Here is a 25,957-nt window from a genome sequence, read left to right on the forward strand (position 1 = left end):
TATATCCTTTTGTACTGACAGTATGCAAATGTTGCAAATTAATTACATGCTGCCCATATCCAATTATACAAACTGACTGAAATACAGAGAAAAATATTCTCCATTCATTTTTGTGTGTAAGTGTGTGTGTACACACACACACACATTTTTATTTTATTGATTTATTAAATTTGTATTCTGCCCTACATCCGTAGATCTCAAGGCAGTTCACAACATAAAATTACAATATAAAAACACAAAATACCTAATAAAAATAAGAAAAAAAACAGACCAAAAATCCTCCCTCACACAACACATTTAAAAGGGCATCAGATGTTAATCAGCCAAAGACTTAGTTGAAGACAAACATTTTTGCCAGGTGCCTAAAGGGGTATAGTGAAGGGATCAGCCGAACCTTCCTGGGGAGAGCATTCCACAAACGGAGCCATTGCAGAAAAAGCCTGTTCTAATGTTGCTACCCTCTGGATGAAGCCCACAAAGAAGGACCTCAGAGGATGATCTCAGGGTCTAGGTATGTTCATATGGAAAGCAGCCATTTTTCGTGCAAGCCATTCTGCTAGCACATCTGTTGTTGTTTAGTCATTTAGTCGTGTCCGACTCTTCATGACCCCATGGACCAGAGCATGCCAGGCACCCATGTCTTCCACTGCCTCCCGCAGTTTGGTCAAACTCATGCTGGTAGCTTCGACAACACTGTCCAACCATCTCGTCCTCTGTCGTCCCCTTCTCCTTGTGCCCTCCATCTTTCCAAACATCAGGGTCTTTTCCACCTCTTCTCATGAGGTGGCCAAAGTATTGGAGCCTCAGCTTCAGGATCTGTCCTTCCAGTGAGCTCTCAGGGCTGATTTCCTTCACATCTAGTACACTGCTAAGGGACTTTAGTGCTATATTGAATTCTTCCCTAGAGGTTTTTAGCAGTGACTGGGTGGCTTTGTTGGTGGGTTTCAAGCATCAGCAGTAGTTTGGACTAGTTGACCTTGGAGACACCTTCCAGCTCTGATTCTATAAATAATATTCCTGGCCTCTTTCATGCACAGATGAATGCAAAAGCTTGCCAGTTCCAGGGTGCCATATTGCAGCTGCACCAGTTTCATTTAATTCTGAATGGTTGTAAAACATGTGGTGCCTTCAACTTTGCCCATCTCCCCCCACCTTTGTGTGTTTGTTGCGGAAGGACTCTGGTAGCCTGGTATCTCCGAGGGCATCAGTGACACACTGCATAGCTTGAGGGAAGTTTAGACACAAATCCTCTGAAGTCAATTCCCAGATTTCCCTGTTCACCCATGAAATTTTCATGAGTCCCAGCTTGTAGTTAATAATACAGAGCCTTCTCACATGGTGATGAATTAGATAAAGATCAAAATGCACTTTCCAAATTTAAACTGCTATATAAAAACAACAACACTAGTAGTAGTAGTAGTAGTAGTAGTAGTGAGTTAATATCAATAAAATAGTTGCAGGTAATGCAGTAAATGTCTAGGTTTGCTTTCCAGGACAATGATATTCTGGATAAGTACTATAGCTCAGTGGCAGAGCGCATGCTTCACATGCAGAAAGTCCCACTTTCAATACCTGGCACCTGCAGTTAAAAGCATCAGGGAGCAGGTGATGGGAAAGATCACTGCATGAGACCCACCATAAAGCAGATATGGGAACCTTTGACCCTCCAGATGTTTCTGAACTACAACTCCCCTCTTCCCAGGCTGTTGGCCATGCTTGCTGGAGCTGAAGGGATTGGTAGTTCAACATCTGGAGGACCAAAAGTTCCCAACTCGTACTGCAAAACCCTAGACAGTAAGAGTGAAATCACAACGAAATTTACATACCGCTTCATTGTAAGGAAACCTCTAAGTGGTTTACAAAAAAATGAAATCATCAATTAAAAAAAAAAGTTTAAAATAGGTACTTTAAAACATCATAGTAGTACTGAACCAAAGCATGTAAAATAAATAGTACAGTTTTAGGGATCTTCTGATTCTATTAGTAACTAAAACTTGGAACTCCTAGATGAGGATATCCTGCAGTATGATTCTAAGTGGATATTATATCTTCATAGAGTTTTCAATAATTCATTGAGAATACTTAAATATCACCATTAGCAAACCTGATACCAACAAGTTGAGGAAATGGCAGCATAAAATCACACAGACCTGATACCATGCAGTTACCTTGTCTCTAAAGCTCCCATTTATCTTCCTTGAGCTGCTTCTTTACTCAAGAACACAAAAGGTGAGACATGTAAGTTTTACAATTACCCCCTGTTCTCTCACCAGATTGAACTCCCACAAATGTACCCTGGCTACAGTTTTCTGTTTTGCGGACTAAACAACAAGGGGGTACACTCATACAATAAACCTCTAATTGGGTTTATCAGTGACTTGCAGGAGCCTTATGCTGTAAGCATTATGTGTTGGGCATCCTGGCAAGAGATCACAATGGCTAAAGCAGGATCAGATAGCTTATTGATCAGTGATCACCATATTGGAGATGACTGATGACTGCACAATATTTGCATGAAGGTAATCAATGTCACAATTTGCCTTCAGTTTAGGTGAAACATGGAAAGGACTGCCTTTTAGGCTTTCACTGTTTGTGACCTATCAAGCCAATTAGAGGACACTAGCTATTGGTGGTAGCCTGTCCTCCAGATGTTAAGTACTTAAGAACAGCCATACTGGATCAGACCAAAAACCTATCTAGTCCAGCATCCTCTTCTTATAGTGGTCAACCAGATGCCTATAAGAAGGCTGTAATCAGGATATGAGGGCAATATCCTTTGCCTTGCTATTGTTGCAACACTCAATCTGTACTGAGATGCATATTGCCTCTGATGACTAGTGGCCACTAATAATCTCCATCTTCCAGGAATTTGTCTAATACAGCATTGTGACAAGGAGAATTCTACCATTAATAATATTTTCCACTAGTTTCCCTAGAACATGTGTTAAGCTAACTGTTATATAATATCTGGAATCTTATTTGAATCCCTTATTAAAAAATGGTGTTACATTCGCCCCTTTCCAGTCCTCAGATATGGCAGTTGATATTACAGTCGAGTTGCATTTTTTTAAATCATCAGTTTTGTGCTTGAGCTCTTGGGTGGGTGTCATCAGGACCTGGTGATTTATTCATTTTTGATTTGTCCCTTGCCACAACCATTTGCGTGTGTTTCTCTTTTCCTGAGAAAGTTAGTGCCAGTACAAAGATTTGCCCTGTATCTTCCTCTGTGAAGACACCTGTAAATAATTCATTCACTTTCTCTGCATTCTCCCTTTTCTCCTTCAGCAAAGTCAGGACTACTTTGTTGTCCAAAGGTCCAACCACTGCAGGGCCGCTATAAGACATTTGCTACCTGAGATTGACCCAGCCACCTCCATCCCTTCTCTGCTGCCTCCATCCCACCTTTTCCTCCTCCCTCCTTCCCTCTGTTGCCTCCTTTCAACCTGCTTGCCTACTCAATGTTCTTCTCTTCCTTTGCCTGCTCTCCGCTTCTCCGTTTGCTCAGCTAGCTGCAGAGACATGTTAATGAAACTCACTCCTGGTCTCAAGTCTGATGAAGAGCTCATTGAATGAGGCAAAGAGTGCCTGTGCTGCCACAGCTTTAAAAATGCAGCTTAAATATATAATTTAAAAATTCTTTAAGCTTCAAAATGCCAGGAAATGCTAAACTCTATTTTAAAGCTGTGCATCTTAACACTCTGCAAATCAGTGGTGGCATAAGCACTTGACGGATAACCTCACCCACAATGCCTTGCTCTGAGAAAGAACCTCTTCCTCAGAGCAAGGCCAGGAGCCCCTGCACAGTGACAGTCTGTGGAAGTGGTTGGTTGGATGGGTAGGTAGGTAGGCGTGGAGGTGGAAGAAGCAAGGAAAGAGTGGCAGACAGCAGTGGCAGCCACTGGCTAGTAGTGGCAGTGGGTGGGTGACCAGTTAATTGTGATGGGGGATGGCCAGGCCTATAGGCAGTGAGTTGGTGGGAGAGGTGCACAATCTTTCATTTCTCACTATCCATTGCCTGAGGATCACCTCATAGAAGGACCAGCCCTGCCCAACTGCCTGCCCAGCCTTTTTTCTGCATCTCACGTATTTAAATATTGTTATCCGACTTGTGTGGTTTTTTTTACAAAATGTTCCTCCTTTAGTAGACTCCTCTTACCTAGGTGCCAGAATGTTTAAATTCACATGAGAGTTCAGATTAGAGAGCCTTCTACAGTAGTACCTTGGGTTAAGTACTTAATTCGTTCCAGAGGTCCATTCTTAACCTGAAACTGTTCTTAACCTGAAGCACCACTTTAGCTAATGGGGCCTCCTGCTGCTGCCGTGCCGCCGGAGCACGGTTTCTGTTCTCATCCTGAAGCAAAGTTCTTAACCTGAGGTACTATTTCTGGGTTAGCGGAGTCTGTAACCTGAAGCGTATGTAACCTGAAGTGTATGTAGCCCGAGGTACCACTGTAATTAGTCCGGATGGCTAAAATCCATTCTTGTAATGAGGGAAGGTTTCCACACAATAAAAAGTGTTTGGATGCAGCAAAGCTTTTATTGGCAAGTATGCAATGGGCTGCACAGTGTTTTGAGTGCTAATGGTTCTCCATCAGAAGATTACTGATTTCAGGCATTTCCTTTCATAGTTTCCAAGAGTAATGAAAGAGTTTGCATGACACATATCTTATGTAGCTCTTATTGTAGATCACGAAAGGAAACTATTGAAATAAACCCTGTTATATTTTTATAAAATAACTTACCCGCATTACCCTGTTTCGCTTTCTCTCATTTGAAAGCATAGTTGCTGTCACTCTTTGATGCCTGGCCTACAAATATTTCTGAAAGTGAAGGCAGAATTGATTAAAGTTTATTCATACAAACACTTTTGTCTCCAAACAATAAATGGGCAAATTCCATCCACAACAAATTTTCTGCTTGTTAAGGGCAGAACAGCTCCTAAAATATGAACAATCCATATTTTTTTTAAAAAAAACATGAATGTATAACAGCACTGTTCAGGGAGATTTAGAATTTCCAAGCCTTTATTTGCAATACCTACTCCTTTAAAATTGAGAGATTGTCTAAGATAATAATACTAAAAGAAACCATAGTTACTGCAGAAAAGGATTTTTATTGTTTACTTTGTAATTCCTGAACCCTTCAAAACACATCTTGTCTTATGGCCACATTGATAATGGTTACAAACACACTTTGTAAAAGCTGGACATTTTAAAAGAAGTGTGTCAGCAGCAGAATCACATTCCTTGGTGTCTTGCCTTGGTGTGGTCCAGTAGCTGCTAGTGCCCATTGTGACTGTTGCAGCAGAAAGTTAGGGGCCCAGACAGGAGGTGGAACCAGAGCCAATGATAAACAGTGTCAACTAATTTTAGATTTTCCCCCATCTTATTTATTTATTGCATTTATATACCTCCTTTTTCTTCCACTCCTCATTTAATCTCCACTATGTTGGGAAATATGGAGGGCACAAGGAGAAGGGGACGACAGAGGACGAGATGGTTGGATAGTGTTCTTGAAGCTACCAGCATGAGTTTGACCAAACTGCGGGAGGCAGTGGAAGACAGGAATGCCTGACGTGCTCTGGTCCATGGGATCACGAAGAGTCGGACACAACTAAACGACTAAACAACAACAACAATGCTTTGAGTTCTATAAGGGCAACACTGAGACTTCAGAGGAAGAAGCTAACAGGCAGTGCCACCTCCTGAATTGGTTGTAAGAAAAAAAGACAGGGTGGGTGGTACTGGTTGAGGGCAGGATTGAAGTTGATGGGACAGCGCCCTATTTGCCATAATGGATCAGCTGCCACTGGCCTGATCCATTGTCCCTGAGCTAGAGCCAAAGAGGTTGCTGATGTTACTTCCATAGAACTCATGTAAAAACTGTGATTCAGTTTCATTGATAAACAAATAATGAACCTCTTGCCCCACAAATGTTGATGGACTACAGCTCCATCATCCTTGACCATCGGCCTGGGCTGGCTGGACCTGTTAGGCATTCAAGTTTAACAATATCTGGAGTGCCACAACTTCCCCAGCTCTCCTCCTATACAGAATTATAATTCTAGGGTTCAGGATCATGACAACTGAGAACCATGATGGTTAAATAATTCTGAAACAGGCATAAGATTATAGTGCAAACAGACACAGGCCCAGATGAAGTTACAGTTGTGTTTTCAGTTTAAGGTTCACCATATAAAGATTCCTGTGGAGTCCTGTCAAATAACGAAGGCATTTTATACATGACGCATTTGAACCCAGACTGTAGTATTTATTAACTTGCTTATGACTACAGTCTCCAGCTCTCCCGTTGTAGTAAATTGCAATTCCCTGAAGTTCGGGTGGGGTGGGGGAAGTAAGCCTTTAAGAAGTGGTGCCCAGAAAAATACTATAGGTAGTCAGGAAGCATGCCAAATCAGTTTCAGTTATCCATGTGTTTTATTAAGAACAGGAGTAGCACAACCAATTGTTAGTTTTGAGGCATAACAATCTTTCTACAGAATTCTTTCCTCATGCTTATGTTCCAAATAAGAATCTATAACTCTCATTGTGGTTTTGAAGAACCTCCAAGCCCCCTCCCCAAGTTCTTTCTTAAACACTTAGGTTTGACAAGCCCTCTTCCCCTTTTCTAACAGTTCACTGTGTAGGAACTCAAACCTATACAACTTGTGACCCACTAAGCAAAATGTAACATTCCAGCCATGCATGGTGGTCCACCAGAGCCTCTCTGAGTGGATGAGCTGAAACATGTGGGTGAGCATAGCTGGATCCAGTTCTCAAAATGTCCCATTTTTTGGGGGAAACCTACTAATTTTGCATAAGCACCCTGCTTTGTGTGGGATAAACCAGCCTCATATAACTAATGTGCTTAACTCTATTTACTCCATTAAGGAGTTAAGACCATAGAGTAAACTGTTCTCCCTGGCTTAGCTAGGTCACATTGGGAGGGTTCCCAAATTCTTTGTTCTCGCTCTTTTCCACCATGTAACCAACTAGTAAATATGTCTCGGCTGCTTGCTCCAAGCCCAGACTGTGTGGCTTTAGCAAGCCATCTTTGTGTTTCTGTGCAAATAATTTAGAAACATTTACCAGTTTTGCTATTGTATGGAAAACTACATGAATTTGTAAGTAAACCGTTTTTAACTTACCCAATGTGTGGTCGCTTTCTGTGCTAAGGGGAAGTTGGGAGCTTTGGAAGAAACTTAGAGGGGGATATTTTCTGTTCTGACATGCTCAAGACTTCTGCTCACAGAAGTCCCTCAAGTCTTACTTTTCTCTCTGAATCTCTTCTCCTCAGAAACTCCTCAGACAAAAACTTTCAGACCCTAAGGGCCAAAAATGTCATAAGTAAATAAATAAAATAGAAGCTCTAATTGCATATACATCATTGGTCCCATTTTACAGAAAAGGAACACTAGTGATGCCAAGAACAGCTAACAAAATTAACAGCACAGTGGAAGAAGGCACTTTTTGATTTTTAAATGTTGTTCATCCTGATGTAATTTGTCAGTGAATTAAGGACCTACCTCACAAGTTGTTTTGAAGAAAAAATGGGGAGGTGGAGAACCATGTATGCCCCCTTGAAGGAAGATGGGATGCGAGTGTAATAATGAAAAAGGTTGTTATACACGGAGGTTGATTTTGTTTTATTTTTATCTTAAATTGGTTGTTTTTCTTGTTTAACTTCCTTACTTTTGAAATTTGCTTTATGGCCTTAATATATATATTTAAGCTAAAGGATAACAATGATGAATTCATTAAAACAAACATTTCTGTATGGCAACACAAAATGTTTTGACTTCTATTAAGTAGAAAGAAACCTTTTGCTGCTTTGGCATCTCCCCCACCCGCCTACCTCAAGCGGACTTTGCTTTTCTGGCCATATTCTGAGACATCAAATGTTTGTTACAGCATGTCTAGACATGTGTCTTCCCAATAACAATTTGAATGGTGTGGGTCAAATGGTACACACAGGATCTTATTTATCAGGAGATGGAGTGTGGGAAACGAGGTATCTATCCTTCAATGTCTCTTCCTCCCTCTGGCTAATGATACCACTGATTGGTGAGGGAATAATATTTTCTTCAAGTAATTTCAGCAGAAATCTTCTGGACATGTAGTAGCATGTGAAAATGCCACTATTGTTTACTTATTTATTTCGTTTCTTGGAGAGCATTGCGTTTCATTAGGTACCCCCTGACACTCACTGCCTATTCAGCAGACATACTTTCAGAATCTTTTCTTTCCGGAATCTTTCTTTTCTTTTCTTTGTGTAAAGGGTATGTACCGGCTTTGTGGAATCCCTGTAGCAAGTTGTAAATGATGTATGAACTGAAAAATCTTTGCCTTGTACACAGTAGGAATACAGAAAGTGCTGTGCAGTCACTGCTGTGCTATGCTTTTTTCTATATATACAGACACACAGGATTCATCTCATATTCATTCTGACAAGTCCTTCAAGTCCAGATGTCTTTGGATGGGATGGATGGCTTGTGTGTAAATTTAGCATTGTCCTGTGCTTCCATATTATATATGAAAGGTCACTTGCAGGAATCTCAAAAATCAGGCCAGGTAAGCTACTTCTTCATTACACATTATGTGCTCTAGGCTTATTTCCTTTCAATACCAGCGATTGAGATCACATTTTTATTTTGCATTCCCATTATTTTTATGTTCTTGCTAGTGTTGAGCTGAAATTTCTTATAAGGCTTTTTTTTCTGAGAAGATTTCTGAGGTTTTCCCTTTTCTCATCTCCCTTCGAAAAAGAAGGCCATATTTTTTTCTGAATATTCTACACTTTAAAAAAAGAAGAAGTATGATTGCTGACATTTTATTAAACAATGCCCTGAAATACTTGGTCTGGGGAATTGTGGATGCAAATTGGTGGCCAGGCTGCTAGCATAGTTTTTGCCACTGCCACTTAACATCAGCATTGCAGCAGCAAAGCCAAACAAAATTACTTGGGGCGGGGGAAAAAGGAAGGAAGGAAGGAAGGAAGGAAGGAAGGAAGGAAGGAAGGAAGGAAGGAAGGAAGGAAGGAAGGATTTTACCGCCTTTGCTAATTGTGACAACTACCCCTGAAAAACACTTGGAGAATTTCTCTGATTCTTGGAGAAGTACATTAAAATGTTTTTCTCCAATTTCTCTGCCCATAAATGGGGTACTGAGATGACATTGTTGAACGGCTCTAGGCAAAACACACAGCTGTCTTGCCACAATAAACCAGATAATCTGAAAGGTGCAACCTTTTTTCTTTTCTTTTTTTAGTTTAATCTCAATCTGTGCAATTGGGTAGTGATTAAGAACTTGAAACAGCCCACATGCTAGGTGGCAGGAGAGGTGACTGTCTAGGACCAATTGAATTTTCACTCGAATGTTCATCAAACAGCTATTGTTTTCACTCAGCTAAAAGAGGCCTTGAGAAGGTGCACCATCTTACTGTACTTTTCCTGCATATTTTTCTTCATGCTGTGACCAATGTGTGGCTGATGCCTAGGGCTATTTGCAGATCTGCCATTCAGTTCTCATTTCTTTTATATACATCTGATGAATATCTGCTCCATGAAATTATTGCTCCAGATAGATCATCAATGGACTAACTTGGACTACTTTGTGCTATGCAGAAGCTCCTTTGCTGCAAATAAGAAGCACACACAGTCTTTGACCCATACCATGGCGACTTTTCTCTCAGGACCTATCTGCATTATAAGGCCATTTTACACAATCATGTGTCTGCTGAAGAATTCTGGGAAGCATGCTGAGAGTTGATAGGAGACTCCTATTCCCCTTTCAGATCTGTAATTCCCAGGTTTTCCTGGAAAGAGGGATTGACTGTTAAACCACTCTTGAGAGCTATAGCTCTGTGAGGGGAATAGGGGGCTCCTAATAACTCTTTGCGCCCTTAAGAAGCTATAGTTCCTAGGATTCTCTGGAGAAGGCCATAACTATTTAAAGTGCCACGACACCGCTTTAAATGTGCAGTGCAGATGGGGCCCTAATTAAGCTTACTTGCAAAGGCATTTCCAGGCTAGTAGTTTCCTCCAGCGCAACCTATTTCAGAAAGATTACTTAAGGGGGAAAACCTCAAAAACAGCACAGTGAGGACTGAGTATGCTCAGTGGGCATGAAATACTTACTGATCATTGAGGGAGATAAATGGAAAGGTGCATCCTGGGAAGGGCATGGCTGCCTGGCCGGAGAACTCCTTCAAAATTTGCTGAGGATCCTACGTGTAAATGTTGGATTGAAAAGGGATGACAAAACAGACCTCTGTATTGTCCAATTCCAGTATGAAGATCACATATCCCCAAGATTCACATGCTGGATATGGTTTATGAAAAAGCAGAAGACTCAGGAGTCAAGCCATTTGTTTATCTAGCCAGTATTGTATAATCTGACTGACAACAGCTCTCCAGGTCTCAAGAAAGTCTTCTCCCAAAACCTGCTGCTTTTAGCTGGAGACACCAGGGATTGAATTGTTGAACTTCTGCGTGTGCTTTACCACTGGGCAGAAGGAACGAGTCTACCACTATTGTCTGAATACTAACTAGCTTTTCAAACTGGTTTAAGAAAAGCAGATAGCCACAGTTTCACAAGTGACTGAGAGACCTCCTGGAAGCAGTACAGAATTATTCCCCTTGCCTGTCTCCAGGGAAGTGGCAATGTGCAATTTATATCCCCACAAGGCATATTCAGTCTTCTTCATATTCTAAAGTAGGGTTTCCCAAACTTGGGTCTCCAGCAACTTTTGGACTACAGTTCCCACCATCTTGCCAGCAGGGGTGATGGGAACTGTAGTCCAAAAACAGCTGGAGACCCAAGTTTGGAAAACCCTGCTCTAAGATATATCGAAAGAGGTATGTTGAAGTTTCCTTGAAAGAAAGTCTGCTCTCACTGCGGTGGAGACTGTATGCCTACGCAGTACTCTTGGCACTTTATTACACAACGTGATTGGAGTCTTCCTCCTTCCCTAAAAACACGATCAATGTGAAAAAACAAACACAATTTACTCTGTCACAGAGCACATTAGGCTACAGTGGTTGGTGCTGTAAAATAATTCCATGTGCCAGCCTTCAGTGATTACTTGCAGATATTTACTTTTAGCGCATGGCATATAGAACATTAAAAGCGTTTTGAAAATCCCACAGTTTTTCAACTTCTGAAGGATTATTAACTTCAAAGTCGGAAGAAATGTCGGCCTTCTATGTTTGGAAATGCCAGCAGCCTTTGCATATCCCCACCACAGTACCAAGCAACCCCCAGCAGAGAGGAGCGATTACTGCCTCGGTGGCGAGAGGATGGCTTTTGATCTCCTAACATATTGGAAATTACTTAAAGGTAAGCCATCTGCTAGCTGAGGAACAAAAATAGATTACATCACACCCTGCTAGAAAGATTGTGTTAAATCCTGTATATCAAGGCTTTTAATAATTCTATATTAAGTCAGCTAATAGGATTAGGGACACATTTTCCTTAGGCATTTTTCACCAACTATTAAAAAAACAAAACCCCTCACCCACCCCACTTTTGGTGATGATCTGTAAAATTCAAGTGTGTTTCACTGTGAATGAAAATAATTCTTTCAAGAATGAAACGCTTCTTTAGATCCCAATTGGTCTCCAAAAGGCACTTACCGTAGGAGAGCATTTTCTGGATGGATCCTGGGGAGTAAGAAGAGCAAAGTTCCCATTATTATTATGCTAGCATGAACCATTGATGATGGCAGGCTGCACTGACTTAGTGCAACTGTGAAAGCACTGAGCAGGCTATTTGAATCCATGCATTCGAGGGAATGACAACAGTGTTTTGTTTTATTCTATTGTGCCCCTGTACAAAACTAAATTGCTTCAAGGCAGCCCAGTTCATAGCTGCATAAACAATATTTCACATCCCTGCTCCCATACTCTCAAATTTTGCCAATAGATTCCTGGGTTTCTGCCATTTATATAAGACCTTCAGGAGACCACTTCATAGTAAACAGTTTGGAATACTGGTGTCACTGGTAAAAAGGGAAGGACAAGCATCCGCAGTACTGCTGTAGCCAACTGTGAAGGTTGGTGGTGGTTCAAAGGGCCGGGGAAAATAGTGGCTTTTGTCTTTTGTCCCAAGAGCCATAAGCACAAGGAAACTCAAGGAAGAGGACTTTCCTTTCCCCTCCTCTTTCTACTGCTCCCTGTGTGCACCAAAAAATCTGTCTGGAGGCTCAAAAGAGCCTCCTTGACATTATGAGATGATGCATGGTGTGGACTGGGGCACTGGGTCATCAGGGGAGGGCAAATTGACCAAAATCAGACAGACACCCCTTTGCTGAGCAGGGCTTATGCACCTACAATTTTGGTTTATTTCTCTTTCCTTCACCTGATTTTGGTTAATTTCTTTTTCCTTCAGCAACCTCTCATTGCTTCATGCCACACTGTTCAGAAGCTCTTCAGGGGACAGAGTTGGCTTTAATGGGAGAGAGGAGGAAGGTATTGGAAGCCTTCTTTGGTGAGTATCCTTCTACTTGTGGTTCTCAAAACTTGTCCACTGACTGACCACTGTAAACAAGAGGCCCTTAGATAAGATCTAGCAAGGCTCTTCTGATTATCTTGTCTCAATTCCCGAAGGGCATGTATGAGATGGAGGTAGATAATTTAAGAAGCATGTTTTTTAGTAAGTGTCTGTTCTATCCTAACATCGCTTCAGATGTGCTCCAAACTCTTACTTGGAATGAAATCATCTAACTATTTCAGTCATAATGGATCAAACAAATGCCTTCAGTGTGTTTGGGAAAACAACCGGGTTGTTCTAGAGTTTATCATGCCAGTATTCTTGCAGACACCACAAAATACCAACAAAGGAACCTTTACCCCCTGTATTAGTGCTGTATGTGTTACATAGTTCCAAGACAGATATCTGTTAGATTTACTCTTATCCCGTCTGCTAGTTTAGAGTGATTCTTTTTCACCCATGCTTGAGACAAAACAGCATACAGAGCTCCCAAGCTCCCATGACTTTTGACCTCACAGGTCTTTGTTCAAGCAACTCATCTTCACACAATGCCCCCCAAGCATGCATAGGACACTAGGAGCAGTGTACCAGAAATCCATGGCAGCCCTGAGTCACAGTGCCACAAGCTAAGATGATGTGACATGTATTTCCATATCAAAACAGCAGAAACCTTTCTTTCCCCTCTTCACCGATGCATAACATCCCAAAAGGGAAGAACGGCCTTCAGCTAACACAGATCAATTTTCTTTCAGCTTCAATCACCATTTAATTACTGTTGACTTCTTTAACCTTCCCCCCCACTTCCTTTATAGATTAGCTTCCTTTATATTCTAATGCCATTTACTTTTTCCTGTAACTTAATCAAACTTGAAATGATATGATAAAAAACCCCATATTTCCCTTCTTTCTTCCTGTTCTTTGTGTTCGAGTTACTTCAAAATGCAGATTATTTCTTGGAGGAGAAAAATATTTTTTAATGAACCACCTTTTAACTTTATCAACCTACAGTATCTACACATCATTTCCTTTAACTGAGTAATTGCTTAGATGACTTGATGGTCGGGTGGATGAAAGTGCTAGAATTTCACCTTTGGGCTTTCTGGCTGAAATAGTAGTGTTACCAAAGTACTTTCTTTCTCTCTGTGTGGTGAATTATCATAACCCACCTCAGTCTTCAATAAACAACACGTGTTTCATTGCCTGATTAAATGTGTAATTCTTCCAAATTGGTATGTGTCCTGTAGACAAGACTATGTTAAAGAACACAAAACATATATGTAGATTTGTTATATGTGCGCGCGCACACACACGCATATCAACTTGGTAGGGATAGCAGTTAATAAAATGATACCGCCCCCCAAAAGTGTTGCAAGCACCCCAAAGCTAATATGAGGAGACCTTTTGGAGATTTCAGTTCTGAAAGAGAAAGATGTGATGTGTTATAGCTTTAACAGTATGAAAAATTATTTTTATTAGTAAATGTATTTATATCCTTCCATTCTCCCAAATTGGGAGGAGTTACTGAACTGAATGAGTGAGTGTTGGCCTGTTGGGGTACTACTGAGCTATCAATCTACTGAGCTATCAAACAAAGAGAAAAACTGTCTTACACATTTAATGTGTAATCGTGAAGTACCTGTTCAAAATCTAGAACAAGACTGATCAAGGGCTCTTATGACATAATAATGGAATGTCAACACTTGTGGTATATTAGACTAAATGTTGGCACGATCAGCTTCATGACCAGCATTGCTGTGCAAATGCCACACCCCTTCAGTGGGCCACTATTAACTTCAAGCCTTTGGACATCTTCCCTTTGCTATTGCTGCACGTTAACCTGCTCCCTCCTAGCATGCAAGCAAATGACTAGTGAGCAAATGGAGTAGCATTCACTATCTGCCTGACTCTCTCCCTGTAGGCCAGAGTCAGCTAACTTGTGGGCCTCCAGTTAACCTATGGCCCTCTGGGCCTAATAATCACAACCACCTAGTACAGGTGTCACTAATATTGGCCCTCAAATGTTGACTCCAACGCCCATCATCCCTGAGCATTGGTCATGCTACCTAATGGTAATAGGTGTCCAAGAGCATTGGGTGGACAGCGTGACAATTACACAGGTTTCCCATCCCTGTCATATAGTCTTGTCTCACAAGAGCAAGACTCTGTTGTATTCTTCTTTGTGACTTTGTATAGGATCAAGGTACCAATTATCAGGCCGAAGTACTTATTGTTATATGTTATATTAGCATTTTGCCCATCTGGGAAAGATACTTTGAAATGTACTGTGAGCTTTTATTTCACAGAACTGTTGGAGAGCTCCAAAAATATTTTACCAGGCAAGTCCGATTACAGAGCTCAGTTCTGTAGACTGGCTTATCCTGCAGGGTCTCATGCTATAACTTGCCCACTTACAGAAGGTGGAATGCAACCATACCTTGGGAAGTGAGTCAGAACTAGCCTGTCCCCTAGTTTTCTCAGGATGTTCCTGCAGGCATCTGTACTACTTAGCCCAGAAGTTCATCAGTTAAGGCAGGAAAAGCACATTATTAAAATGCAATTAATCAAAAGTCCAAGTAACAATTTCCCTCATATCACTCCAATATGAATATAACTTCAGAAAAATAAAACCAGAAGGAGTCTGCTTTATTTCTGCTTAGTATATTGATAGAATAATGTTAGTAATATTTATACTAACCCTTTGGGGCCTGTAGCTTTGTTTTGAAATTTGATGTTTTGTGGGCAGCATCACAAAACTGCTGCCGTGGGAGCCTAGCTAGTAATAAAGGATAAATAATTTGCCCCAAGGAACTGAGTAAAAGACAGAGGTTGGACCTGAGCCCCTAATGCCAAATATTTGCTCTCACGATGTACAACAAAATACCCATTTCACAGATGAAATTGAGAATGCAAACTGATGAAGTTCATGCCCAAGATGGTTACATTCACCAACCCATTGCTCACTTTCCACTGCTATCCCCCATTTCCTGGGTACTGGTGGAGTCTTCCTCTCTTTTCCTCATTCTCCATCCAGGTGGCTGCAGATTCTTCTTTCTCCAGTTTATGCCTTCTGCTTCTCACCTCTGGGCCAAAGTTCTTGGAAATTACAGAAGATAGGTTGCTGGAGGCAAACTCTTCACTTGACTGATAGGGGTCAAGGGCCATGTGGGTCCATGAGAGGTGACTTTGGATTATGTGGTGTTCATGGGCACTGTGTTGATGACTTATTTATATGAATGTACAAAGCTGCCTTATAGACCAGGGGTCAGCAAACTTACCGCGCCTTGGGCCAGTGTCTCCAGCGCTGATCGCACAGCGGGCCGGAGGACGGGGGAGCGCGTGCCCATACGCGTGCACACGTTATTTCCGGGTCGGAGGAGCACTGGAAATAGCTTGTGTGCATGTGCATGGGCCTCCTCTGACCTGGATGTGCACAGGAAATAATGCTTGCTCATGCGCAAATAACGTTTGTGCATGCGCACAAGCTATTTCCAGTGCTTCTCCGACCCGAAAGTGGGAAGCCGTGCAGCGCAGCGCCGGTAAGAGCAGGTGGCGGCAGCAGGCGGTGGGGGTCGCCATGGGCTGGATAAACAAGTCCCTCGGGCCTTATCCGGCCCACAGGCCTTAGCTTGGGGACCCCTGTTATAGACTGTCAATCCAGCTCGACAAGTAGATCCACCCAGCCAAATACTGCCTTGAATGGCAATTGCTCTCAAAGGCCTCATTTCCTGCCCTTAATACGTGACATCCTTTCCACCGTAGATGCCAAGGAATGAATCTCAGATGGTCAACATGCACAGCATGTGCTCTTTCACTGAACTAGGGCCTTCTCTAGTTACAATATTTACAGTATCAATGAAGTGAGGAGTTTATGTTTGACATTTACACTGTACACAGCTTAATTTAAACTGTGGTGTTGACTATTCAGGGTCTTGGAAAAACAGTGTGTGTGTGTGTGTGTGTGTGTGTGTGTGTACATATATACCACCACCCATCATGCACTTTAAACTCTGTTCACTTTAGTTTTGTGTTGGTAATATAATTTGTACGTCTGAGATACAGTGTGTTTCTGCTCATTACAAGAAATGGAGGTGATTTAGCCATGCATAGCACCTGTCAAGTCTCTACTAATTGAGCTGATTATCCATTAACAAAGCAATGGTAGACTCTCTCTCTCTCTCTCTCTCTCACACACACACACACACACACACACACACTCAGAAAGGCTCAAGGGGTGGGTGGTGAAGAGAAAGAAAAAGAAAACCAAATGCCACCTGTTCTCATTAATTCAATAGCCAACATCAGCAGAGGCTTACTAATGAGAAGAGTAGCAAGTGCAATTATCTTGCCTCAAATGAAATGTATCGTGAAAGAGAATAAGAGAGTAATGACTCGCTGACTTATTTGATACATTCTGTGTTTGTGAAAAGTGACGTGCCTGTAAATGAGTACTGTGATGGACAAAGAATCCCCCCCCCCCAAAAAAAAATATATATTCAGATTTTCATCTAGAAGTCAGTGTAATGACATGTGAATTTGTCAATATAAACCACTAGATGTAGGCTTACGATAAGTTAAGGAAGTTCACAGAACGTTTCCAGGACCCTCTTCCCCTTCAAACCCGCTACAACGTCCCCCCAACCAAGCCTCTCCAGAAGTTTGGGGGACTTTTCTGACCAATGTAGGAGAGAGCACAGTGGCTGCTGGAGGGCGGAAGAAAGAACAGGAAACTTCAATGAATTCTTAAGATAACTTATCTTAACACATAAGCCATAGTTGTGCAAGTTTAATAAAATGCAAAAGAAAATCCTATCCTATCTGCCTTTAAAGTGTCCATAAAGTTAAAGATCTGTTCTTGCTTGCTTCCAAAGGAAGCATATATCTACAACTTTTATTAAGAGTACAAGAATAGCGCCACATATCAGTAAAGAATAAGACTCTTAATCTCTACGATTCTATGGTTTCTTAGGTACACTTCACCCAGGGTTTGTAGGGATGGAAGCAATCTTGCAGATATTTGGGGCCTAAGTTGTTTAGGGCTTTAAACACTAATGTGAGCACCTTGAATTGGGTGTGGAAACAAACTAGCAACCAGTATAGCTGTTTTAGAACGGGTTTCGTGAGTTCTAAATAGAACCCTGGCCAGTTATTTGGTCTTTGCCTTTTGTAGCAATTGCATTTTGTTGCAATTGACGTCATATTCAGGAGCAGCCCCACATAAAAGCATGTTGCAATAATCCAATCCGGAAGTTACCAGCGCATAAAGTGCAGTGGCCAAGTTCTATGTCAAACAGGGGCTTTAGCTGTCTGGAGCGGGAACATACCAAAGCACACCTAAACATCCAGTAATAGTGTTGGATTGCTCAGTAGTAAAGCCTGGGCTTCGCATGCAAAAGATCTCAGGTTCACTCTCTTACATCTCCAGCTAGGGCTAGGAGACTCCTTTCTGCAACCCTGGAGTGGCACTGCCAGTCAGTGTTGGCAATACTGAGGTAAAAGATAGACCAGTGGTCTGGCAGCAGCTTATATTCCTATCCTTCCTGACACATAAACTTTCTGAAAAACCATCATTATGGCACATAATATCTAGTTATGCTATCCCTGGAAAAGAGAGTTTGTGGCAAACTTGTGACATCCTGAACCTCACAATTTAAGGAATGTGCTGCCATTCCATTTCTTAATATGCATGGAAGTGTAACATTTAAAGAACAACAGAGAGAGTGCTAGTTTTATAGAAAGAGATGTGCCAGAGCTCACCATGAACCCCTACCTCGTTCTCTTAGAATGGCCATGGTGCCCACCTAAGAGGTACCGGAACTGAGTTCCAGTAAGTTCCAACTGAAAAAAGCCCTGAACAGAGATATAGAATATTTTACATATAAGTTAGCCTGTACGAGAGCCCAGAATTGGACTAAATGATTCATCAGATTCTCCTGCAGTTCTTGTTAAACTACCATGGGGCTGGAAGAGGAGGAGGAAGAAGAAGAAGAAGAAGAAGAAGAAGAAGAAGAAGAAGAAGAAGAAGAAGAAGAAGAAGAAGAAGAAGAAGAAGAAGATTGATTGTAGAAATTCAGCTTTTAGTAGACATCCAACAAGAGAGAAACATGAGATCTGGTTTCACTGCAGTAAGAGAAGAAAGGCTAGTTTAGCTTCAGGTACTGATTTCACATACAGCATTGTGTTGATTAAGGACAACTGCAGTGTTCCACATTAAGCCCTGGCATGCCCTATTTTAAGAAGACCAGCATGATGCTCTTGATAATTTTAATTGTCTTTAGATGCTTTAAATTGTTATTAGTTGTTTTAAATATGTTTTTATTTTACTTTTAATAGTGTTATTTTACCACTTTGGTGTTTTCTGCCCTAGGCTCTTTTGGGAAGAAGGACGGAATAGAAATTTAATTAATAATAATTCTACCCTTGACAACTGGGAGGAAATATATAAGAATTTGCTGCCTTCAATATCAGGCAAACTGAGTTCGCTTTTCTTGTTCTTTCTCAGGCATTTTAAATTATTCAGAGTTTTTCTCCCCCTCTTAAAGATTCACCCCTTGGTTGTTAATACGCAATGGGTGCTGCTGACTGTACAGTTCTGAACATGACAACATCTGGAAAATCCCAAGAATGCTGAGCCTGACTATATGCAGTTTATAGGGTTTCAGGAGACTGCGTTGCTTCCTTTTGCTAGCATTTTATAATTAAGGAAAATAGTTTAGATGGGGAAAGAAGCTCCAGAGTTTTTTCTTCTTCTTGACCTATTTATGCCAAGATGACTCTTTAATCACTAAAACCTCCGTGTTATAGGGGGTCAGAGGCTTTGTGTGTATTAACACATGAAGTCGTAAGACAGAACTAAATAATTCATTAATTACTTTAATATGGCATGGTGCGGTTTTGTTTCTGCATTACACTTAATGAATTAAAACAGTGGGCTTGCATCATTTTATAAAACAAGGAGCAGGATATTAAGGGAGACCATCAACATTTTCAGTTTCCTTTCACTGACATTAAATGCAAGCTCTTACATCAGTGAATAATCAGTGCTTAGCTTAATGGCATGTTTCTGATGTCTGCCTAACACTGACATTAAATCATTTTGTAAAGTCTGATAAGCTTGATCTTCTTCGCTCTAGAGTTATTTGTTGAACAATTTGTTGCTTTTTTCCTGAATTTTACAGTACTCAATATCACAACATCTGGGAAATCCCAAAGCATAAATCATTTTTTTCTTCCATTTTATCTATGTTAAATGAGGGCAACAGTCTCCCCCCATCCAGTAGCTTTGAAAATTTTGGAGGAATAGTGCAATATGGTTGCATAAAAGGGCTTATTCAAGTTTTCCTTTGGTAGCTGAGATCACAAGGAGGCCAGTTCTCTGAGTAGTTGTACAAATCTACCTGTGTGACACCTGTACCTTAAAGGACTGGATTCCTAGCTGAAGCATGCTGGGCATTTTGAAGTTGACCCAATAGGGGGTATCCAGAGGAGGGCTAATAGATTGACATGGATATTCTTTCATGGCCCAAACGTCCTGAACAACCAACCTGGAGGAACTGAATATGTCATAATTTCCCACAGAATGGAAAAGTAATCCTGAAGGACAGCACAGAAGCCCCAAATGCTTTGCGCAGAGAAAGAATAAATATTGCCGCCCCCTGAAGCACCAAACTTATCCACATGCTGTTCTAAGTGGCTAAGATGTTTACGTGGTACCTTCTCTATTTAATGCTTACGTGAGGCCAAAAATGGATGCCAGAGTTTCTAAGCAATGGGAAATATAAATGGATTCCCACTGTGAAAGGACGTGATAAGATTACATGAGGTATTTGCTACCCCAAAAATGAATCAGTAGGTTGGGTCTCATTGAGGCTCCCTGCAGTTGAGAAATAGAAAGTGCTATCAATGACTTCAATGAAAAGTTGTATATGTGTATAAAACCCTTACGGTTCACAAACAGCACAAGCCAACTACATATAACTACATATAATACTAAACATCAGCTAAACACACCTAATCTAAAAACCAACATATGCACAAGCAGTATGAAATAAAAAACAATAACCCCATATAAAAAAGAAAGAGGGAAATAAATTAGTGCAAGATTAGCACCAAAAATATATAGCTGTTAAAACATTAAAGATCTGAGGAAATATAAGGTCTTCACCTGGTGCCAATTGTACAGGAGAATGAAACTCCCATATACTGTAAATTGTATATTCTGTTATCCAGCACAGAGCTAATATGCTTAAACCAGTTATCATAGTGGGGAGGGATACCACCCTGCTTGTTTTCAGATTAATCTACAACCATCTCACTTCTTTTCAGGCATTGTAGAATCCCACTTCCTAAGGCTACTGGGCATCATGACTGCACTTCTTCCACTGTCAGATACAAGATGCTTTTGTATACAAGGGGAACACAAGTGGGGGGGGGGAGTTCTGTTGCACTCAGGTCCGGTTTGCAGGCTCCCCATCAGCATCTGGTTGACCCTTCTAAGATCAGGATGCTGAGCTAGATGGGTCTTTGGTTTGTTCCAACAGTGTTCTCCTCGTGTTCTTATTTATGTTCCTTTTTATCCCTGCTTTGAAACCATCCCACTTCCTTCAAAACCATCCTACTTCTTTTTCTCCTCCCACTTTGGGCACATGCTTACCCACTGAATTATTGCCCAGGCATGAAGAGTATTTTATTGCATGAACAAAACGTGTGGGGTGGGGAGAGAGTCAAAGCATTTTGCACACCACAGTATAGCTGTGTAAAAGATAGCCATAATCAACAGAGTGCTGTTTACTGAAAAGCAAAGAGCTTAAACAAACAAACCATGATTTGCTAGAGTCAAATTACTGCCTCCTTGATTCTTTCCAGCAGCTGGGATTTCTCCAGCAGATCATCTTGATCAATAATCTGCCAGCATTAATTTAGACAAGGTTGAGATTGTGAGAACAAATGAGTCGGGTAAGAGAGACACAACCAGTTTGTAGCAATGCCCAGTATAAATGTGCCAGACTTAATTATAAAATATTATCTGTAAAGAAGTTTTGGAGCAGAGCCCATTTGAGAAAATTGACAGTGTTTATTATCAGCCCTACAATTTCTGTTCTATAAATAGGAAGAATCAGAAACTGGATGCCCAGGACCAAATGTGGTTTCCTAAGGAGTACTCACCTCAGAGACAAGGGGTGCTTCCATTTTATGGGCTATTTTCAAGTGAAATTCAATCACCAGCAAATTCACGTTATGTAATAGAAGTTGATTTGGTGCTTTTGTGCAAAAAAACCTGCTTTCGCCCTTCACCACCTCAGATCCAACTTTTTACAATAAGGCAACTGATGGGTAAATGCACTGGAAAGTGTGGGCAGCAATTGCTTAGCACATAACCTCCCTATAAATATTCTCCTCCTTCAAAAATTTTCATTTGTGAATGCTGGCTAATTTTTGAGATAGATAGTGTGTGCTGGGGGAAGCTAGGCAGGGAAAGATCTCAACATCTGTGAAATGAACCACAGGTTAAAAGTAAAACAAAAAATGTGTGGGTTCATCAGCCTACAAAAATCCTGAATTTCATCAGACAATGCATACTAAATGCATGCAATATGCATGAAATATGACCTTGAGGATGTTTCCTCAACTGAAGAGAGCACTGAATAGAGGATTTCATCACGTTTAGAATACTAAATCATTCTGCCACATTGCTATGGTAATACATTTCTTTTTTGGCTCCCTGTACCATTCTCCTATCAACTTACATTTTTTCTCATTTCTTAGATCTATGGTTCACTATCTCCATTGACTGCAACGAAACTGACTTCCATGTAATAACTTTAGTGTCAGGTTGCAGTTCTAAGAATGCTCCACTTCGAGGAAGATTTAACTGAAACCTATGGGTTCCATTTCCAAGGAAGGGTGTTTAGTGGTCTTGTGTACCTCAACATTCTGTGCTCATCAGAACAGGGATGAGGTGAGGCAAGGCATCACTGGAAGGTGTCTCTCCTACCCATAGCTCCCCCTACTTTGCACTGCCCTATTCCTGTCCCAGTGAATGCAGTGCAGCTTCCCCCTCCCACTATGAACCACAGCTGGCAGGGATGAGGAAGCTGTAGTCCTAACCATTATCCATGCTGTCTGTGGCTGATGGAAGTTGGAGATGAAACAGCATCTTGAGAGTCACAGGTTTCCCATCCCTCTTGTAGCACATTCTTGATACTCAGGAAACAGATATCCTAAGCAGCATTGATACTAGTAGTGTGGTTTACAAAAAACAGTTCTAATTTACCCTTGGATGTGGGGTTGAAATAAAAAAAACTTCCCAAGTCTTAACTCCTACTGCTGTTATATTTGCTGTAGTACTAGCAGTACAATTTTACAGATAAACTGAAACTTTCAACAATCTCTCCCGATCTTAAGGAGAACCTCCCAAATCCAAAATCTATAAATACTGTTTTAAAACACATTTGCATATGGAGCACTAACAAGGTGTATTATCAAATTTGTGATTAGAGTTCTGTTTTAAAAAGAAAGGCAATTAATATGCTTTTTAGGAAAACATATTAATTCCTATGGATTTAATTCTATCTGCAGCTGACATTCTCTTTAATCAAAACACTGCACAAAATCAAAGGAAAAAGCCATGGATTAGAATTTCTTTTGGTCATTTTTATCTCTCTTGCTCATTTAAAGAGCTAGTTTATTTAGCTCTCAATTTGAATACCACATGCCCATATTTTATAGACATAGATATAGGCATAATATACATGCATGGATGTACATATCTTTATATATGTATTTACACAAAGATCCATCACATTTTAAGAAAAGAAAAATATGCATCAGCCACCAGCTGTGACTAGAAATGTTTCTTTAGCTTTCTACATTTAATGAGGCATTACGTTAGCATCCTTCTTTATATATCTATCTATCTATATTAAGATCAGTAAGAGAATTATGTAAATAGAATAGCCAGGCTTGATGAAACAGCAATTAGATGTCTTTCTTAGCAGCTGTGGGCTTCAACTCATGATGACAGATGATTAGCCAGAAAATTCTATGCATATTTATTTAATGGAACATTTGGCGATTTAGTTAGGAAGATTTATCCAGAAGCCATTAAAATGTTAGAAAATGACAACTGCATAGTTTAATGTAACAACAACAAAATAGTACAAAACTACACACACACACACACACACACACACACTATTTGGCTGTCCTTTTGGTAAGTTTGTATTGGTTCAATGATATACTTGGAACCTCATTGATTTTTGTTGTTTATTAGTCCGGGGGGGGGGGGGATTCCAAAGCAGACATTCTTTTAGATTTTTAAGCTCTCATTATTTTCATACCTAATTTAGTTGCCCTTAAATCCCCTTTATTTCAGTGGGGCATAAGTGTAACTGACAGGTTGGATCCAACCTTTAAGCAGCTGTCATGTATACTCCTATGTGGGAGTAGGTCCTGTTGAACCCAGTGGGCCTTCCTTCTGAATAGACAAGCATAGGATCACACGGCTGAATTACAGCCTTTTGAGCATATCTATAACTAACCATATATAACTATAACTAACTGGAGTGTAATCCAGCTAAGATTAAGCACATTCCATTCTCATTCGTTTTAATGGCAGGTGCCTAATGTTCACCTGGCGAAACCTTGGTGCTTAACTTTATCAGTTAAACCCCATATTGTACAAGATGTGATAAAGTAGAGAACAATTAGCCAATAATGAAAGAAGTGTCACCGTTAAGATTATTCAGATCAGGCTGCCTGATCTAACAACTTGCTGCAGGTGCAAAATACAGGTATCGAGCTCCCCTGGATGTCATAAGAGCTGCTTCCTCCATAAAAATGGATGGGACTGTCCTCTTCTGCAAAACACCCATATGCACACTCAAGGGGTTGCTCTGAAAGCCTTAGAGCATATGGAACCTGCTGGACATGTTCAAAAGACTTTACTGAAGCTGAAAAGTATGAAAATAGCAGCACTTGGAAATCTATGATGACTGGTGGGAGGGAAGGGGTAGAAATTTTGCTCTGCCAGGGTGCGCACAATCATGTTTTTCATGTGATGACTTGCATGTCTGAAGCCCCCCACCCCTCCCGATATATTCATTGGAGTCAGTTCACATATTCAGTTGCTGGTTGTCAAGTGGAAAGTTTATTATTATTACATTACAAATGATCTAGATGTGTTTGGTCTGCCACTGCATCTGACAATTAGTACCAGAGAGGGAAAGATATGCACAAATATACTATGTATTGAATCTACCCCATGTGAAGGAACCCTTATTGCTTCTCAGCTTTTAGAACTTGAGAGTTTAGAGGGATTTTAAAAATAAATAAATAAATAAATTCCGTCCTTGAAATAATTATAAGAAGTTAGCCCTCCCTTTAAAAAATAAAACAAAGAATTAGCTGAATATACTAAGAGCAGTACCATAAAATTTTGAAAGGACAGGGATCAACTTATTGTTTGATAAAGCTAAAGCAAGAATAGTAATCAATCCCCTGGCAGTGAAAATTTTAAATTTAAAATAAGCTTCAACAAAGCCTTTGAACCTTCAAACACTTTATCCTTAAGAAATTAATGGGTCCCCGAAGAAGTCTTATTTCCCCTTTCTGTTTCTGTTATATGTACTTCAATTACATTAGCCAACAATGTAGCAAAATAACCAGTATAGCCCAGTTTCACAGAATGAATGAATAAATGGTGTGTTACACTTTTCTCCTCTGTTGTCTAGTAGTGTATGTGCAGAAATGCTGAACAACTGAGAAGAAGCTCACTGCCTGGTGTTTTACTTTTACTTTTCTTTTAAGTTTTTTGCTGATTCCCCTCCCCTCCCAGTTCTGATATGCCCATCACAATAGCCATCTCTCGGTCTCTCCTCCTGGCTTGTCTCCGTCTAGGTCCATTTCTGTTGATTGCAGCAATACTCTTGGATAAAAGCATCACTTTGCTAAAGGTTTCATTCAGTTGAACTTGGAATGGCCCTGAAGAGTCCTTCAGATGTTTCTTTCTTTTCAAGGCAATTGGGAACGTTTTCTTTTCCCTCTTAGGAGCAATTACTATTGCAGTCCCCAAGCAACTATTGCCATCCTCTGCCTTTGGGCTAGAATGAATGTGTGTGTGTTTTCAAGTTCCAACACATCAAAACCTCCTAGAAATGACCTTCCATGTATCAGGTATAGGTTGTGGCTGCCTTTATTGTGCATTTCTTCTTTAAAAAAATCCCATCATAGTTATATAGTTTCAGTCTTGCTTGGCTTTTCCTAAACATGAAAAGAAACTTTATGTGAACTGTTGACACTGTTTTCCCCGCCTAAGTTGCTTTAGTCTCCTTATCAACCACAGGCCTAAAAATAAAGGCTTTAGGGTTCTTTGCTGGACTCTTTGTCTTATATCTTTCTATCAAGCAGGAGCAAAAGGTCCCACTGTTGGAGGGGGAGGGGTATATGACTAGTAGAGTAATTAAAGATAGGCA

At 40.6% G+C, this 25,957-nt stretch overlaps 1 long non-coding RNA gene across 1 annotated transcript in view; it reads left to right on the plus strand.

Moving 5' to 3' along the window:
* LOC309353385 overlaps window positions 1-25,957 on the plus strand; it is a 307,936-nt gene that overhangs the window by 96,256 nt on the left and 185,723 nt on the right. Inside the window, exons 7-9 of the long non-coding RNA XR_014161767.1 lie at window positions 8,417-8,570; window positions 11,147-11,336; window positions 12,387-12,485. This is a non-coding gene — a long non-coding RNA (uncharacterized lncRNA). The remainder of the gene's footprint in view (window positions 1-8,416; window positions 8,571-11,146; window positions 11,337-12,386; window positions 12,486-25,957) is intronic.

This window comes from Podarcis melisellensis (genome assembly GCF_964234715.1).
Source record: "Podarcis melisellensis genome assembly, chromosome: 12".
Taxonomy (NCBI): Eukaryota; Metazoa; Chordata; class Lepidosauria; order Squamata; family Lacertidae; genus Podarcis; species Podarcis melisellensis.